Here is an 18598-nt window from a genome sequence, read left to right as displayed (position 1 = left end):
CCATGTATTAATATTCATATGACCCCTGGCAGATTGGGTTGAGAGATCCTTTTTGAGGAGTGTTTATTGTGGACACACCAGAGAGGCAGAAAAAAGAAAGAAATGTTCTGAAAAGGAGCAGGCTCCAAGGCAGCAGCAGGAGCAGCAGCTTTGGGGCATTGTGGCAAGTCGACACCACAAAGCTTTGTATGGTCCTCAGCAGGTGGGATCTCAACCAGAGTGCCCCCCCCACACACACACGCACACTCCACCCCCACCCCGAAAACACAAACTGACAGAAGTACACATATGCAGGGATGCCTAGCAAACACGCTTATTTTAAACCGGCTTTCAGTGTGTCTACATAGGAACAGTACAATAAAGAGGTAGGCCTATGATACAAACAGTGAGAAGTGGAAGCACAGAAGGAACAGACAGACAATAAGTTGATCAAAAAAACAGCGGGACACAAAAAACTCCATCTGCTATGAAGAAAGTGGCGATTTGCTGACTTGACACATGACCTTAAGCCTTGACGGCTGCCACTATTCCAGCCCTAAAAAAAACATAGTAACCTCCTTCTCCTCCTCCTCCTCCTCCTCCTCCTGTCCTCCCCAAGTTACTACAGACTCTAGCGTTTTCCAGTGCTAAAAAAGAACATAAACCCAGCAACCGTCTCCTCCTCTCCTCTGCTGAGTGATCCGGGGCCCCTCGGCTCAGCACAAAGACACAGGCTGCTCGTCTGTCAACCAGAGGCACAGGACAGAGCGGGGCCCCCACTGACTCCTATTCAGCCTCCACTGAATGACATTATTGAAGAAAAAAAAAATCCCGCTGTGTGCATGTGTGCAGGCAATAGGCTCACACCTGTCCTCTTAGCATGTCTGCCAGAAGAAGACAAGATGGGGAGGGGATGGGATGGGGGGGGGATGTGTTGATGCCCTATACCAAACCAGCTGTTTTCACTGAGCACTGAGTTTGCGAAATGGCAGTGTTGGTGCTTCGGCTTCTATTAAACAATGCTATTTTAAAAAATCTTATTCTGACAGTTGCAGTAAAATTTGATTTTAGTCGGAAAGAAGGGGAATCTAAAAGTATACAGTCAATTTCAATGTTCTTGATCTGGGGCCGTATTCACAAAACATTTTAAGGCTAAGAGTAGGTCCTAAAGTGCTGATTTAGGAGTAACTCTCAAAAATAAGGGGCGTTTCACTCCTAATTTTAGGACTCCTAACTTTTTAAGATAAGTGTAATTCACAAAGCATTTTAGCGCTAAAACTAGCTCCTAAATCTATGAAAAGCTAGGAGTCCTCGAGAGGACTCCTAAGTCACTAAGAGTAAATCACAGACACTCATTTGATGGCATTTTGGAGAGATTTAATGCTAGTGAGCTTTACAAAAGGTACCTTAATAGCTGTAAGGGTTTAATGATCTTAGTAAAGCTATGTTTAGAAAGTATAGACACATTTATATTTATTATATTTATATAAAAAATTATGTATTAAGTTCCTTTTCCTGCAGTTGCTTTGGGTTTACGATGCACTGAAAGTTACTGTTGGTGTCACGTTTGGGTTTAATTTGTTACTAGAGTAGGCCCATATGTGGCGCTTCCAACTCCTCCATTCCACAGGTCCGCTACTGTATAGTTGCGTGTCTCGCCTTTTTCCTTCCGCATGCACTTTACGATTTCGCCAGTTGTTTCTAAATTGCGAATTTCCTGGTTTGCCGCTGTCTGACTATTGCGGCATAGTCCGCCGTTGAGGGAAATACAGTGAGAGTGCATGGCGTGCAGCTGTTCAATGAGGATATTTTTTCCGATTCAAATCATTGTAACATTTTAAATTAATAGACCTATGTGGCGCTATTGTAGGTTAATTGTGAACGAATGTGTGGGAAACCCTGCAGTATCTTGGTTTCATGTTAAATCAGTGTCACTTGACATTAATTGTATATAAAAACTCTTCACTTTAATACAGCGACACGATATGGATATCTCCACAGTGTTTCTATCATAAACTCACTCTTAGCTCTCATTCCCTCTCAGCCAATCACTGTGGGCATAGAAGGTATGAACATGACATCATCCATAGCAACAGGGTCAACACCGCCCTCTATTCTCAGCTTAGGAGTTCCTCCCATTCCTTAGTAAAAGTTGATCTTATCAGCTTTGTGAATAGGTTTTAAGAAATTACTCCTTACTAAGAACTTTTAGTGCTCCTTAGGAGTACTCTTAGCGCTAAGATAAAATGTTTTGTGAATACGGCCCCAGAACTGAAAAAAAAACAGCGTGGGCAGACTTTGACAACAATGTGGCTTCCCACCAAGAAGCAGCTTGATGCCTTGAACTTAACTAGAACCTTTTGCAAGGGAGTTGAAACGGACCAATTAAACAGGTTTTATCGGGCCAGACCAGGATATTATAAAAAAATATAAAAAGGAAAGTTTTAGTTCTTCTTTCACGGTTTGGTGGACAGAGATGAGTCAACGTTTTTTAACTGCAAGCCGGGCTAAAAAAGCCACCTGCTCCTTGCCTGGAATGCTGCCGGTGAGAAGGTGGAGAATGTGAAAAATCATCTAGTGCTGTTGGTCCAATAAACATTTTGAAAGGTTGTGTGTGCATTTGTCTGTGATGGGAAAATGTATTTCTGTGAACAAACTTGTGAAACGAAATGGTGTGTTCTGCAAGATCCTGGCTCTAGGCAATACCTTTTTGTTGCCTGCAAGTGCCGTTACAGGTTTTTGTTGCGTGTGTGTGTATGTGTGTGTGTGTGTGTGTGTGTGTGTGTGTGTGTGTGTGGGGGGGGGTGGGGGAGAGGGTAATAACAATTGTCACTTTCATCTCCGCCATTAGAGAGTAGTTTCCCATGTTTTTCTCTTCCCTGCCCAGACATACAGTATAATGTGTGATTATTGTCTCTCTGTACTTTGTGTTCATGTGAATCCCCTTCGCACCTACCAGACTTTGGAGTCAGTTTGCTGAACACTGTAGATAAGAAACCACCTGTTTAAATAAAATGCTTTCCGGTGGAATACTTTTTTCCTTTTCTGAGTTTTCAATGTTAACAGATACTTCAAAGGGACAGTAATCATGACACTTCCATTTATCTCTGTGTGCCTCCCTTTGGTACACAGAGCCGTATAGTGATTTCCAGGTTAGGACAAGCCTTAAGGGGCTCACACAGGATCAAGGCCAATCAATAGCTGCTGCTCGTGTGATGGACACTAGTAAAACACATCAGACAAAAGGAATGAACAAAACAAATGGGTTTCTCACGTTCATATGAAGCGAAAGGGTTACTGTATGTTGCCGAGCTGAAAGAGGTGTGTTACTGAGCTTCTCTCACTCAGAGCAAGACATTAACTGAGTTATACCAGTAGTATAGCCTATCAATTTTTTTTTTTTTTTTTTTTAGATATTTTTTTGGCATTTTTATGCTTTTATTGATAGTGTAGAGACAGAGTTGACATAGGGCAGAGAGGGGAGTGACATGCAGAGAACCAGGGTCTGGAATCGAACCCGGGTCCGCTGCTGGCCGAGGCCCATGGGGGGGACGCGCTACCAACTGAGCTAAGGGCGCCCCTTAGTATATCTATTTTTAACATTAAGTTGTAGTCCGAAACTATTTTTCTCCATAAATGTAGCCATAGTCAAGTATCCATATAAGATGCAAACACATACACACATTGCTATGATTGACCATACATTCCCCTACTCTGTTTCCCAATCTTCAACTCCTGGAGCCATTTCAGGTGTGGAATCTGCAGCATTTCATTGCAGGAATGTTGATGTATTACTGTTGCCTTCGCCTCCCTTCTTCTCCCAGAGCCGTTATCAATTTCACCCCTGTCAGTGTTCCAATATCAACCTAGCAAACAAACTTGTTTGACCTTCTCTGTCAGTTCAGTATGTGGTATTTTTGTTTTCATTATTACCATGAAAACTGTGCTGCCTTATGATGTGTCCTTTAGAATCCAATTCTTATGTGCAAACAGACACACCCACAAACCACATGTATATCTACACAACACATCCACACACTGTACAGATGCATGGATCACGCACACACACACACACACACACACACACACACACACACGCACGCACGCACGCGCACACACACACACACATATTATTATATGAAGTTCTAACTGAACACCTACACATGAAACCACCCTCAGGTGTTCTCATCAAGTTTCAATTGTTGTGTGTGTTTGTTTGTGTGTGTGTGTGTGTGTGTGTGTGTGTGTATGTGTGTTTGTGTGCGTGCGTGTGTGTGTGTGTGTGTGTGTGTGTGTGTGTGTGTGTGTGTGTGTGTGTGTGTGAGTGAGAGAGAGAGAGATACAATGTGAAGTAACATTCTTTTCAAAGCTCCCCAGTGGTGGAAAGTACCTACAATTACGTCAAAACATAATATTGACATTACACAGTAAATTTTGAAGTGTTAAAATAACACTAAAAGAGTTAAATTTAACACCATTTCCGAGTGTATTTGGTCCCACTCAGAATTGGAGTTAAATTAACTCTCTTCAAAGTGTTACAATTTTAGAGTTAAATTAACTCAAAATAGAGTTAAAAATACACTGTATAGTGTTATTTAAAGCCTTATAGAGTACTTTCTACACCCCGTCTTTTAACTACCGAAATTGACACCAACACTAGGAGGCATTCTACTCCAGCTGTTGTTATATTAACTCAGATAGAGTTAATGGAGTTTGACACTGCATATTTAACACTGGGAAATGTACTGTGTAGGGATATATCAATAACAAAGGACATTTAGCATTTGGCTGCACAGCTACATTCACTTTCAATACTTTAAGTACATTTTGTTGATACAATGTCTACTTCCTATACCTTCACTTAAATGAGACTTTGAATATAGGGCTTTTACTTAATAGAGCTTAAGAACTGAGTAATAATCCTCATTGGCTTCTTGTCACATTTCACATAATTGTGTGTTGAGCATCTGGGTCACCAGAAGCACTCAGCTGGTCCTTGCAGTTCAGCACATTTTTATTGGTGTTCCATTTGAAGCTACAGACTCCACAAATAACTCCATAAAAATGTCCACAGAAATTAAATTTTGGGGAGGATGTAAGAAATTGTTGTTTAGCTATATTCAAATTCAACATATAAAAACAGTTTGAAGAGCAATATTTCAAAATACAGTACATTTCTTTCATATTGACTCCTTTTCTTCACCCAACTTTTAAGCTAGATGTGATTTTAAAATGTGCTTCTGTTAGGGCTTGTGTTATCATTACCTTATGGTGTGACTTTGAGGTGCAACATTTCCCATATCAAGACAGCAGGAGGCTGGATGCTAGCCTGGTTCCTGCCCTGTGAATTGATGCCAACATCTGTGATCTAGTTTTCTGAACCTCAGTAAAAACAAAATGGAAATTCAGTCGGAGTACAAGTCCAGACCAGATAACATAAGCCATATATTATAAATCTCCACTCCAGCAAACTCCAACACATTTGTAAGTTAGAAATAGGAATCTGTCACTCTACATTATACTGAAGACACAACATAATGTTGGTGGCATGCAGTGCAATACTATGTCGCCAAATATAAAATAATTAATTGTGATTTCAATAACTGGGATCATTTGTATTTTATTTCGTATGCCATCACTGTGTGCATCAAACTTCCCTTGAAAAGGCTGACTGTTCAGAAGCTGCCAGTTCAGGAGCTTTAACTTTGTTCATCAGACTTAAAAATCCACACAGGAAAGTGATGACAGCAAAGCTCAGGATGGTCTGAAAACAACTTCACTGGAATAACTAGAGTTTTGCTGCGGTCTGGTGCCAAAAAGGCTTACATTCCTCCTGCTTTGATCTCTCTCTCTCACTCTCTCTCTCTCTCTCTCTCGCTCTCTACCTAACTCTCTCTTTCATATACATGCACGGACATGTCCAGACTGGAGAAGGGAATTCCCTGCTCGTGGTGAAAGCACTGTGCAATCCTGAATCACAGGACTGACCTGAATTACAGGAAACATTACACTTGAGTTTAGGTTATTGGATTTTACAAGGATTAAATGTGATAATCGAAAACGCTGTCTAGGATATGTCCTGCTTCTTCAGAGCTGATGGGGTTGGGGGACAGACAGCCCAGACTAATCAGGAGAAAACAATAGAGTGATTAAAGAGAGAAAGGATGATGGGTCAATGAGGCAGGCAGATGGACAAACCAACAGAGAGCAAGCAGACAGAGGCAGACAGAAACATTTATGCATATGGATGTGTCTAATGCTGTGGCGGCCCCGCCTGCCAGCACGTGTGGCCCTTTGTAGACGTCCATATACATTTTGCGTGTGCTTCAATTCTTTCTTCCAGGGAATGTTTGACCTTTGACCGTCTCCAACACACACAGACCCAGACGCACACACCCCACCTATAGTCTCCTTATATCTTGGACAGCTGTCAGCATGGACCTGGCCAAAAGCAAAAGACCCATCTGTCGCCTTCCTTCAAAGGTCACGGCTCCGGGCTGTGTGTGTGTGTGTGTGTGTGTGTGTGTGTGTGTGGGTTTGTGCGTGGAGGGGAGGAGGGAAGCTTCCATTCACTCAGTTAATCTCTGCTGTTGTTCTCTCTTGCGCTCTCTGGCACACTTCTGAGCACTACGGGTGTTTTAGATGCAGACACCCCCTAGTCCGTAGCTGATGTGTTTAGTGTGTATATGTATGGCCTTTCTTGTTTTGTGTGTGTGTGTGTGTGTGTGTGTGTGTGTGTGTGTGTGTGTGTGTGTGTGTGTGTGTGTGTGTGTGTGTGTGTGTGCACGCTCTCATGTACTGTTTCTTGATATATTATGAACATTAAGGTGCTAGTGCATATTCAGCACTTTGCCTGTTTGTCATTCCAATTACCTTTTGTGTCCCTCACACAGGGCTGCTTAGATGTCACAGAGATATTCAGACGGTCCTTCTTTCTGTTACGAACACTAAAGTGTATGTTGTGCATCCTGGTCTTTGATCACACTAATTAGATACGACCCACGCAATTTTTTCAGTTTTATTTGAAAGTAAATCAATAATTCATTATGGTAATGAGCTTAAATGTATGACAAAAGGAGAGATACATTTGGAATTTCATGTAATTCAAGTTCATTTTAGGATACCCCCAGTTTCAGGTTGAAACATACTGTTCTTTTTGTTCGGCCAAAGCTCTGCTACACAGTTGGTCAGAGTAAGAAAGGCCCCCAATCCCGACAGAGGCCTAACTTTTGATTTGACCCTGCTCCCCCTGTTGGTCTACATTGAAATGACCATCAGAATCAGAATCAGTGTGTGTGTGTGTGTGTGCGTGTGCGTGTGTGTGTGTGTGTGTGTGTGTGTGTGTGTGTGTGTGTGTGTGTGTGTGTGTGTGTGTGTGTGTATGTGCGTGCGTGTGCATGTGCGTGTGTGTGTTGTGTGTGTGTGTGTGTGTGTGTGTTTTGTGTGTGTGCTGTCACCAGGCTTGTGTTGTCAAGATGAGTTCTCCAAAATAGCTGATTGTACTGCTCAAAACTCATTTCCAAGTAAGCTCTATCTTTGTGTCAGTCCATCAATACATATGCTGTTTTTAGAATTATCTTGAGACTTTGTCATAGAACAACACAATCTGCAGAATATGAATACAATAATCTTTTGCATTACATTTTCAGTTCAAATCAGAATTAACTTTTCCCCCTCTGATAACCACACAGATCCTTGAAAACCTGCACACAGTCACTGGCAACTTCAGTTTCATGTGTGTAGTATAATACTCAAGCTATACATGTCCTCTTTTTTTAAATACATCCTTATATCTGTTTCTTATAAAAGAGAGGACATGAAGTTGGAAATTCCCACCCTATTCCTCCTATGAATGTCTTAACACCCTGAAATTACAATACGTGCAAATAATATAACATCACTGCGGCTGATTTGTATGGTTCAGATCTTACCACGGCAGCAGATTATGCTTTGAATTCATTCCAAGGCAGTGAAGTACAGGGCAGTTGGGAGGCCAATAAAACAAATTGACAGGCAGAAACTAGTTTGCAGTGAGATGAAATGAGTGAAAGTAAGAGAGAGAGAGAAAGAGAGGGAGAGATTTAGACCAATGCACTAATGTTATATAAAGGGATTTAGGGAGAAAACAAAGGCGTTCTCTGTGCGATTACTGAGGATCAAACGCAAATACATGATGTACTGTGTCCAGCCCCTGTTAGAATACCCTGTTGGAATTAAGACAAGAGATTAGAGCCTTGCTGGGTGGGTTAACAGGTATACAGCAGTGCAGCAGCTCAGCACAGACCAATCATTAGTATTCAATGGAAAATGGTTGGTGTAAAGTTCTCATTTTCTTATTTTCAGTTCAGCGCAGATGGAGTGAAGGCAAATCGTGTTTTATTCCAAGTCCGACCAACAATACATTAAAGATATAGCCAGAACACATGTTTCCATATTTGTTTGGGTAACCAAATGTATGATGTGGATCAAAACCCATGAAACGTTGTAATTGAGGAAGACTATTATTGTTTTTTTTTGTTTTTTTTCCACTATCATTCATAATCATCTTTTCATCTGTGTCTCATTCAAATGAATCTGATTGTATTCTAGCTAATATATGAATGATTGAATGATTTCATCACCTAACACATGTAGCTCCAGTGTATCTAAAAAAATTCAAAGTTCTTTCAACTCTGTGTTTCATTGTGTCCACATATTCATAATACAGCCAAAGTACTATACAAATCGAGTAGCAACAAGTAGCCTACAGGGAGTGCTGACCAGGTTTTGAATAACGCTTTTATATGTAGCAGGCCTGCTGTACTTTGCTGGCTTGCATTTGGATGGCTTTTGTAAAGGTCACTAAAATGGAAACCTCATATTTGTATTGGAAGATGAAAGGGGTTTATAATGAAAAGAGAGAAAGTGATGTAATTTTGCCCGGGTTCTCCTCATCCACTCAGCTTGGAAACAGTAAATGTTACGAGCGTAAGAGTATGAGGTGTACCTCAAAGCCCATTCATCACTGACACGCCCAGTGACAGCAGGGCGCGCTGTGTGGTTACAAAGCGTATGTCGCAACATAACAAACACACACACTGATACAAACAGAACTCAGAGCATCTATGCCGTTAGAAAGCCACAGTTTAAATATTGTATGCACACAGAGATACGTGGCCTCCATGACCTGTCTGCCACCACCTGTTACCTCAAATTGTTCCAGCCGCTTAGGTTTTTCCATATGTCAGTCAAACTAACCAAATAATCTTAGTGACATCAAACCAACTCACCACCAGCCCATCACACATAGCCTAAATAAGCAGCAAACAATACAAACCCTTTGTGTCAACATACCATTCACGGAAATACCTGATCAGTTAGATAAGAATTAATTGTGATTAATATTAAAGTTTAATGAGGTGGCAAATTGTTAACATCTTAATCTTAATTCAAATTCTTTCAAACAAAAGACCCAATAATCCATGAAACTGTGATTTGTATTTTTTTTTAACGACAGCTCCCTAGCTGCTGTTGCTATGCCTGCCAAGCGTTCCTTTAGTCAGTAAGTGTTCCTTACTAACTTGTTTATGTTTATGTTCACCTGAGTTGCTTTAGAATGAGAACCTTGTAAGAGAGGTATTTTATACACTTGAAGACTGCAGTTCATACATGATATTGCTAAAATACAGAGACTGAACCCCTACATGTCCCAGCTATAGGAGAAAAATGTGTGCTGTGGGTTAGTATGTTGAGAAAATTTTGAAGTAGCAAATTATTTTCTTGCTAATTCTTTCAGACAAAAATGTAGTTCTTGTAGAAGAATGGTTGAGGTGTACAGGCCTGCAAATTCAACTGTGTGGCAAATGTGTGGCTAACAGGTAATACAACTAATGTGATTGTTTTTTCTATCTGCAATGAATATCTTCCAGCTCAGAACAAAAATAATCTATAGGGACTAAATAGTTACACACACACACACACACACACACACACACACACACACACACACACACACACACACACACACACACAATTAATTTACCGGAAGTGATTTTGTAGATGGCTGAGCTGATCAAAGATAAATGACGTGTTTAGTGAGGGAAAGACAAGGAAGGCATAAAATAGGCAGTAGATTGATAGAACAAGTAGGCAGGAAGACAAAGAAAAGAGAGAGAAAAAATGTAGATAGAGACAGAGCGATGTGAGATAACTTGCCCAGAGAGAAGGAGAAAGCAGGGGAGAGAGTGATGCAATCGAGCAGCCGTGGGTGGTTTGCGAAATGCTTGGTTATGGTTTGGGGCAAATGCATTGCACGATGTAAGTATGCTGTGTGTGTGTGTGTGTGTGTGTGTGTGTGTGTGTGTGTGTGTGTGTGTGTGTGTGTGTGTGTGTAGTTTCATCTCCTGTGCCTGCGTCATCACCTTGGTTAGACTGCATGAGGGAGAGGCAAGGAAACCCCAGCCCTTTGTTCCCCCTCCCTCTCTTCCTCTCCCACCTCCACTTTATCTTTTTGTCTGTCACTCTTTTTCTCTGTTATGTCCTCCTCTCAGTCTGAATCTCTAGCCCATTTTACTTTATAGTAAGGGATTCTTGTAATTCAGGGGATTTCAGTTGTTGTAGTTGTTGTTATTTAACTCACTTTTTTTCTATCATTCTGTCTCCTTCTATACTTCTTTCATAAAACACACACTCACGTCTTACTGTAAGCAATCATTCACATATGCAAAAAAACAAACTCAAATAAAATATGCAAAAACATGAGCGCATTGATCTCCTGTAGTTTGCTGTGGCACAGAGGAAGTCAAACTATGCCCAGTCTGACGCTTCTGTGGTCGGATTCAGAAACTGTGCGAGGGTGTGTGTGTGTGTGTGTGTGTGTGTGTGTGTGTGTGTGTGTGTGTGTGTGTGTTTGTTTTTGTGTTAGTCAGTGAGTTAATTGTCTCAAACCTGTACCTATAAAACCATGTCATTCAAATATTGCGCTGTAAAGGCTCCCATTAGGACTGACCCTTGGAAGCATTTCTAGCAATTATTACCAGATCAAATAGTCAGGCTACTTGTCATTCAGTGGCTTCAGATAAGCTGTATGCTTTATGACTTTATGTCTATAAATGGATGTTTACTGGCAGTACTTGTGTCTAGGCCTATACTGATTCATTGGAAACTTGGTAGCAGTTCAACAAGCCGGAAACACATCACAGACCAACATAAAATCGTTATAGCAAACAGTTTAGCAAACTATTTAGACTTACAATAAAACAAACAATAGAAAATAAAATCCTGATGTAAGAGATTGTGAAAGATAAGAGAAAACCAAAAAAACAGATGTGGTGAGGAGGAACTGTGAAAGTGATGGAACCGCTGCATGACCTTCTAACATCTCGTCTCCACAACCAGAGCATTGCCTTTCACCTTTAAACAAACTACAGAGGAAACAAACATAACCTTTCTCTGTGGAAAATGTCTGACACTTCTGATGTGTTTGATTGCTCATCACACCTTTCTAATGTTTTGTGGTGACCTCATTGAAAGTTATAGTCTCCCCCCCCTCTAAACCACTCCCACTCACTCTCACTTTAAGATTAATATGGTGTTTGAGAAAACTGTTGTGTCTGTGGCTGAGCCTGTGACACACTGTATTTTTGGTTCAAACCAGAAAAATGTATCTCCACTCTCATATGTCATAATTTCCTCTGCATGATAGGTCATCACTTTCGGTGGTTTCTAATGCTTTCTCTCTTCTTTTCTTCCTTTCTTTTCTTTCCATTTTCTGACTGAGGGGGCAGACAGAGACAGACCTACGGACAGAGAAATAAAAAGCTGAGGTTGCCAGCCGGTGTGTTTGCTTTAGCGCTCATGGGGTGCTGCCAGGCAAAGAGAGCAGCAAATGGCAGGAATGTGCAAAATGCCAAAGATCAGAGGCCAAGGGAGAGACACAATGAGATTAGAAGGGAAACAAGAGAGCAACCGCCCAAAACTGAGCCATAAACATCCTTGTGAGGCTTTGAGATTGTTTGTGTGTGTTTGTTAGAAAAAGAGGAGATTTAAAGTGATGGTGCGTGCAGAGAGATTTCCGTGTTGTTGATGCGGTGCTTTGATTGTGGTCATTTTGTCGAGGAGGCATAAAAGTTCATTTATTTTAACTGAGGTATTTTCTATAGTAATTTTAATAGACAATAAGTAAAGTCCAATCCTTGTCGGATTTAACTTCCCTGTACAGTGTTGTAGTTGATGTAGTCAAGATTCATTAGAAGAGTACTGGAAAGACTAGAAAGGTACTGTATATCATTTTATCAAAACAGTCTCATACAAAAGTAATGCATATTTTAACTATCATTAAATCTGAGTTGATTAATTAAACATTAACGTTAGAAATGCATCATCAGTTCGGACAACAAGGTTGAACATTATAGTGTAAGAGAGTAAATGTAGAGTTGGAGAGAAGATTTCTGCAGCCTCTGTGCACATCTCTGCTTGATGCTACATTCAGTGGTGTAGTGGGGGGTATACGCAGGTATACGGCGTATACCCACTTATTTTTCAGGCGACATTGCGTATACCCACTTCTAACGGCCGCGACTGCGGGACTTGTTGCCACCCGTCCCGTTTTCCCCGAAATTGTTCTCTTTTTTTCACCAGCTGTCCCGGGAAAAGAAAAATCTCTCCCGGGACACAATTTGTCCCGTTTTTGGGGGAAAATGCCAGAACCTCATTTGATTTCCTTCGTTCAGCAGTTCAGGCCGTTTCACACGGGCCGAGGCGTTTGTTTCGCCCACTAATGCATTCTCAATAGAGAGGCGAGCGGGCAGAGAGAAGGCGGCAAGCGTGCAGGGGCGGTCTTAACGATCTCGGGGCCCGTTTCAAGACCCTGTGGGGGGCCCCCACATTTTTTTTTCTATGAATAATGCTTGTGCATGCTCCCCGCAAAAATAAAAAATATTGTGGAAACCAGTTGGTTCATAGACGGATTATGAGATTTAAAGTAAAATGCATCAGTCTGATGCACTTTCAGAGGAAAATTTAGATTTAAATCAAATCTTGAGCTGCAGAAGGAACATTATTTTTCTTAAACAGGCAGCACTCTTTACTCTGCAACTGTAAAAACATTTCAGTAGATTGGTCTGCAGACCCATGTTATATGATGGAGGGGCCCATTGCAACAGATACAGGGTGGAAAGCTACTTTTTATGAACAGTATAGAATTTACACGTATAAAGCTTATTCCTGTATGTGTGTGGGGGCCTCAGAGGCCCCTTATGAAGCCCATAAGACATAGCTAATAATGCTTTTGTTTTGCACTTGCTTTTCTATTTTTCCCCTGCTAGGGGCCATGATGATTTATTTCCTATTCCTTTTTGGACCCTAGGCTGTTATTGACATGAGTGACTGAGCTCTTTGACAATGCGACATGTAAAGTTACTATCAGTATCTCTGGCTTAGGGCCCCCCTGAGCCCTTGGGCCCCTGGGCCTGGTTGCATGCAGTTTTCTTCTCAAAGTGCACCAGATTGATTAATTTTACTTTAAAAGGTTGCATTTTTTTCTTCCGGGGGAGCATTCCCCCGGACCCCCCCTAGAAGGTCCAGGGTCCCCACCTCAGTCTCCCTATTTAGCCTACTGTGCAAACAGTGATGGTCCGGCAGACCGTAGCGGCAGTCAGCTGTCAGGACAGTGAACTCCCCCCCCCCCCCCACTCGCACTAATGGCTGTAAATGGAGCGGACACGGAGGCTAAACATATAGCCGTTCTGCCAGCTACGCTCTCTATATCTTATAGGCTATTCATGCATTAGGCCTGTGTTGGACCACTACTCGCGAGTGGCTGTGTGAGGCAGCGCAATTATGGGAAATATAGGACCGGCAAAAGCGGATGCGCGCGCAGTACAACTTAGAGTATACCCACTTCTCCAGGCACCACTACACCACTGGCTACATTCATAGTAAAACTGTCTGCAGGTGGAAAATGTAGGCGCCAGTTTTGACAAGGAAAAGGAAGGCGTGGAAATAAAAAAAGAGATACTGCTCTAAGGAGTTCCGTGCAGCCCATAAAATCCACCCCAAGTTTATTTCAGTAAATTGCTACAATTACATTCACAGATGCACTGAAGGATTACGGTAACATAAGAGCTGTAATCTGTGATCAGGAAACAAGAAGCATTACTTTCAATCTAGGCTGTAAATGTTGCAAACAACTTGTTATTGCAAAAACGTGCAAGGTTATACACCAATTGGATATGTCAGTACAAACAAGCTAAATGTAATTGTTGTGTGTGTGTTTGTGTGTGTGTGTGTATGTGTGTGCTTTTGCGTGTGCATATGTGTGTGAGTGTGTGCATGTGTTTGTGTGTGTGTGAGTGCAAAGGCTAGATACAGATGCATGTTGAGTGTTGTGCAAATACAGCAATGCGTACATGACTGCAGAAGAAGCCATGTTTGAATGATGTAATGTTCTGTCACTCTTTCTCTTAGCCTACAGTATGGTCGCCTTGAAAACAAGCATTGGCAGCAGAGGGTCAAATTTAATAATTACCTGTCTGAAAGTAGACTGTAAAATAGTTTGCACGTCAGGTGCATATCTACATATGGGTGGACTCATGTATACTGACTCAGCACACTTGTCTTTGTGCACGTGTCTGTGTTTCTGAGATAGAGAGAGAGAGTGTGTGTAGTGCTGGAGCTGTTTTGTGAACGTGCACTGAAGTGGTAATATTTTATTGTAGAGGTATGGGATTTAAAAACAACTCTGGATATATTACTATGCAGCTTACTCAATAGCAACGCAAAGAACATTCCAGATGTACTTTACCCTTTTTATAGAGTCTTCAAAATCAAATTTGCATTTTTAGCACATATATAATGACCATGTTTCTTTAAAGGAAAACTGAGTCAACATGAAGTGGATGTATGTTAAGATAAGATACGCATTATAGTGCTGTAGCTGTAGCCTAACTTGCTACACCAATCATCATATTGTCACAGGTTCACAGAGACCTACACATTTTATCCAATTAAAGAATTGTTATTGATTAATAAACTAAGAATAACTAGCTGATTAACAAACAACAACCATTATGTAGTGTGGGACCAAATCGGCAGCTTTTGTAATGTGATCAGTATGGCGGTACATTATAATGGGAGTGAATGGGGACATGGCACTATTATATTGTAGGTGGATGCACACAGATAAATAGTTCATTGATAAACAGTCATATCCCTATATCACACTGCTGCAGTCATGGGATAACAGAAAGGAGAGCATGTCTGGAGCACAGCCAGCTGGGTGATCAATCAAACACAACAGCCGCTCAATTGTGGTCTGTCTGTGTGTGTGTGTGTGTGTGTGTGTGTGTGTGTGTGTGCATGTGCGCGCGTGTGAGAGAGACAAGTGTGTATAAAACATTTAATACAGCCTTCCCCCTGTGAAACTTTATACTAATCAATGAGATGGAATCCCTGCTTGGGGAAAGTGAAACAACTGTATAGTATGATGTGTGGATGCGTTGAGGAACCAGCTTGTCAAACCAGAAGACAAATAACTGCGCGACGCGGTTAAAACCATAAAGCGGAGAAATTCTCTGAAATTTCCAGAAGACAAGCAGTGACTTCCTGTTTGCCTTCGTAGCCATCACTGCAGCAGCTGCATCCTGTGCTCTCTAGTTTCAAAACAAACTAAAATTATATAAATTATGAATGTCATTTATCCCTCTTTCACCACAAAATTAGATCACAACATTGTTTTTCTGCAGTCGAATTTTAAAAGCTGGAACATTGAATTGACCGGCTAGTTGACGTGAATGACTATGCATTTCACTGTCTTTACCGTGGGCACATCTGCAATATTAGCCTACTAAATGAACACCTGGCCTTCATTCTCCATCCTCCTCTTGCTTCGTTTCTAGAGGAACACAGTCCATGGCTGCTCTGTGCTTGCCTCACGGCCCCCTCTCTCTCAGGCATTCTGTAGCCCCTACATGACACAACTACCATAAGCACTACTGACCTGTTGTTGTCTATGTAGATGTAAGCCTACTAAGAGACCCTACAAACTGAGAGTGTTTTAGTATTTTTGACTGAACCATCTCCGCAGGTAGTGACATGGTCTCTGTGAGTGTGTATCGTACTGAACCCCTAATCCTGCTGTTGGTAGGCTACCAGAATAGAACAATGCACAAGTAAAAGTAGGACGATGATGACGCAAGATATGAATAGTTTAAAAGCAAAGAGGAAGAGGCAAAATGTGTCACACAAAGGAAACAGCGGTGTAACGCGTCACTGATTACATCACCACTCGGCACAGTGAATCTGCAGACGTGAACACATCTGGATTTAACCCAAACCGCCAATTTACCATGAATAGAACTGCTGCCATTCCTAACTGAAGGTTCTTTTAATACTCCAATACAACAAAATCCTGTTCATGACATGACAATTAGTTGGTGATTTGATAATATTTGTTAAATTAGACAGACAAGTATTATAAAAAATTTTGATTGATTCTCACATATTTCATTCAGTATGTTGGCTGAGAACGAGTGTTTGTCCATGTGTCTCTGCTTCTGCCTTGTCCTGCAGGGCTTACAGCCAGAGAATCTCCAGAGTGTGTGGCCAACTGAATGTTGCTATTTTAGCCTATGATTCACCCTGCAGGATCAGAGCAAAGGAGGGAGAGGGGTTACTACAGTATAACAGCACAGGGGCCAAAGTAAAAACGCCTCAGTTTTTTCCCTCTTCTTCAGTCCAAATATACACCCACATCTTCAAAGCTCAACACAGAAAGAACATGCAGCTGATCGTGTCATGACGAAAGCACAAGAATCACAACAATCCCCATACAACACTGAATTTGTTATCATCTAAAATATTACCTACTGTAAATGTGTTCATTATTGTTTCAATGTATTGCACACTTTACTATCTGTATAAGAAATAACAAAGTGAAAAGCAGTGAACAGCTAAACATATATTTTCTTGAGAGTGATAAAGAATAAGAGGCAAAACTGTTTATGAAGGCCCGTTGCACATGCAGCATTCATTACTATAAATCACACACAAAAAGCAAGGGTGTATTGAGTTGGTAAAGTAAGTGACACACTCGTATCAGCGTTGGTTGTCCCCAGGTGAATCAGGCATATCAACAACATCCTACAGTAGATGGTCACAGCCGGTCACAGCTGTCACTGTTTGACCCTTTCAGGTTCCGGACCAATGGAGCGGGAAACAAAAACATTTTAGGAACAAGAGTTTCAGAGGAGCAGACAATGCTAGCCTGCCAAAACAATTCAGGCATTGTCAGTCACAAATCTAACATTGTATTGTCCTTACATAAAACCACCTCACTGTCACTTCACTATTCTCATTTGGAGTGCTAATAAAAAGATCAATGTACAGTTCAATAGAGGAGGGAGTGATACAGAGAGGAGATGGATGGCCAGGGTCAGGCAGCACAGCTGTACTCATGAAAGACACACGCACATGGGGAAATAATTTCCCCAATGCTTCCCCCTTCTGTGGAGCATTTACGAGAAGAGTCCATAATAAATACTAATCGTATCTCAGATGTGAATGATGTATCCCTCTACTCATCATTAAATTAATATTTGGAAGTGAGCTACAGCTTGCCCTGAATTTTCCGTTGGTTCATTAAAGAGAATTTCCATAAACTACTGAACTACATTTAGAATGAATAAAATATGAGGGATACTTTCATGCTGATGGTGTTCATGTGGCGCACATGGCTTCCACTGTGAATTAGGGGCATTTATTTATTGGTGTTTTGCTGACATCTACTGGACAGTTTGGAAATGTTAAGTGTCAAATGATTAAAGTTGCAAACGGTAATTTGCATACAAAATTAAATTAGTGTATAAAGATTACCCATTTCTCATTCTTCTTTTGATTCAGTACAATTCCCCTTATAAGGGATTTATACAGTCCCCTCCATAAGTATCGGAACAGTGAGGCCAATTCCTTTATTTTTGCTGTAGACTGGAAACATTTGGGTTTGACACCAAAAGATGAATATGAGACAATAGCTCAACATTTTAGCTTTCATTTCCAGGTATTTACAACTGGATCCGATACACAACTGAGAAGATATCATTATTTGTAAAGGAACACCACATTTTTAGGCGAGCATAAGTATTGGAACAGATAGACTTTAAATAAATTAAAGTGAATAAAACATACTATTTTGTCGCAAATCCTTTGCTTGCAATAACCACATCAAGCCTGTGACCCATTGACATCACAACACTTTTTCATTCTTCTTTTGTGATGCTTTTCCAGGCTTTCAACGCAGCCTCATTCAGTTGTTGTTTGTGTTAGGGGGTTACTCTCTTAAGTCTCCTCTTAAGCAGGTAAAATGCATGCTTTATAGCGTTTAAGTCTGGAGATTGACTTAGCCAGTCTAAAACTTTCCACTTCTTGCCCCTGATTAACTCCTTTGTTGTGTTTTGGGTCATTATCTTGCTGCATGATGGAGGATCTTCCAATCAGTTTGGTTGCATCTTTCCTTAAATTGTCAGACAAAATGTTTCTGTAAACTTCTGAGTTCATCTTGCTGTTGCCATCATGTGTTACATCATCAATAAAGAATAATGAGCCCGTCCCAGAAGAAGCCATGCAAGCCCAAGCCATGACATTG

The sequence above is a fragment of the Ammodytes marinus genome (genome assembly GCF_949987685.1).
Source record: "Ammodytes marinus genome assembly, chromosome: 9".
In the NCBI taxonomy this organism is placed as follows: Eukaryota; Metazoa; Chordata; class Actinopteri; order Uranoscopiformes; family Ammodytidae; genus Ammodytes; species Ammodytes marinus.
This window is presented reverse-complemented; position numbering follows the sequence as displayed.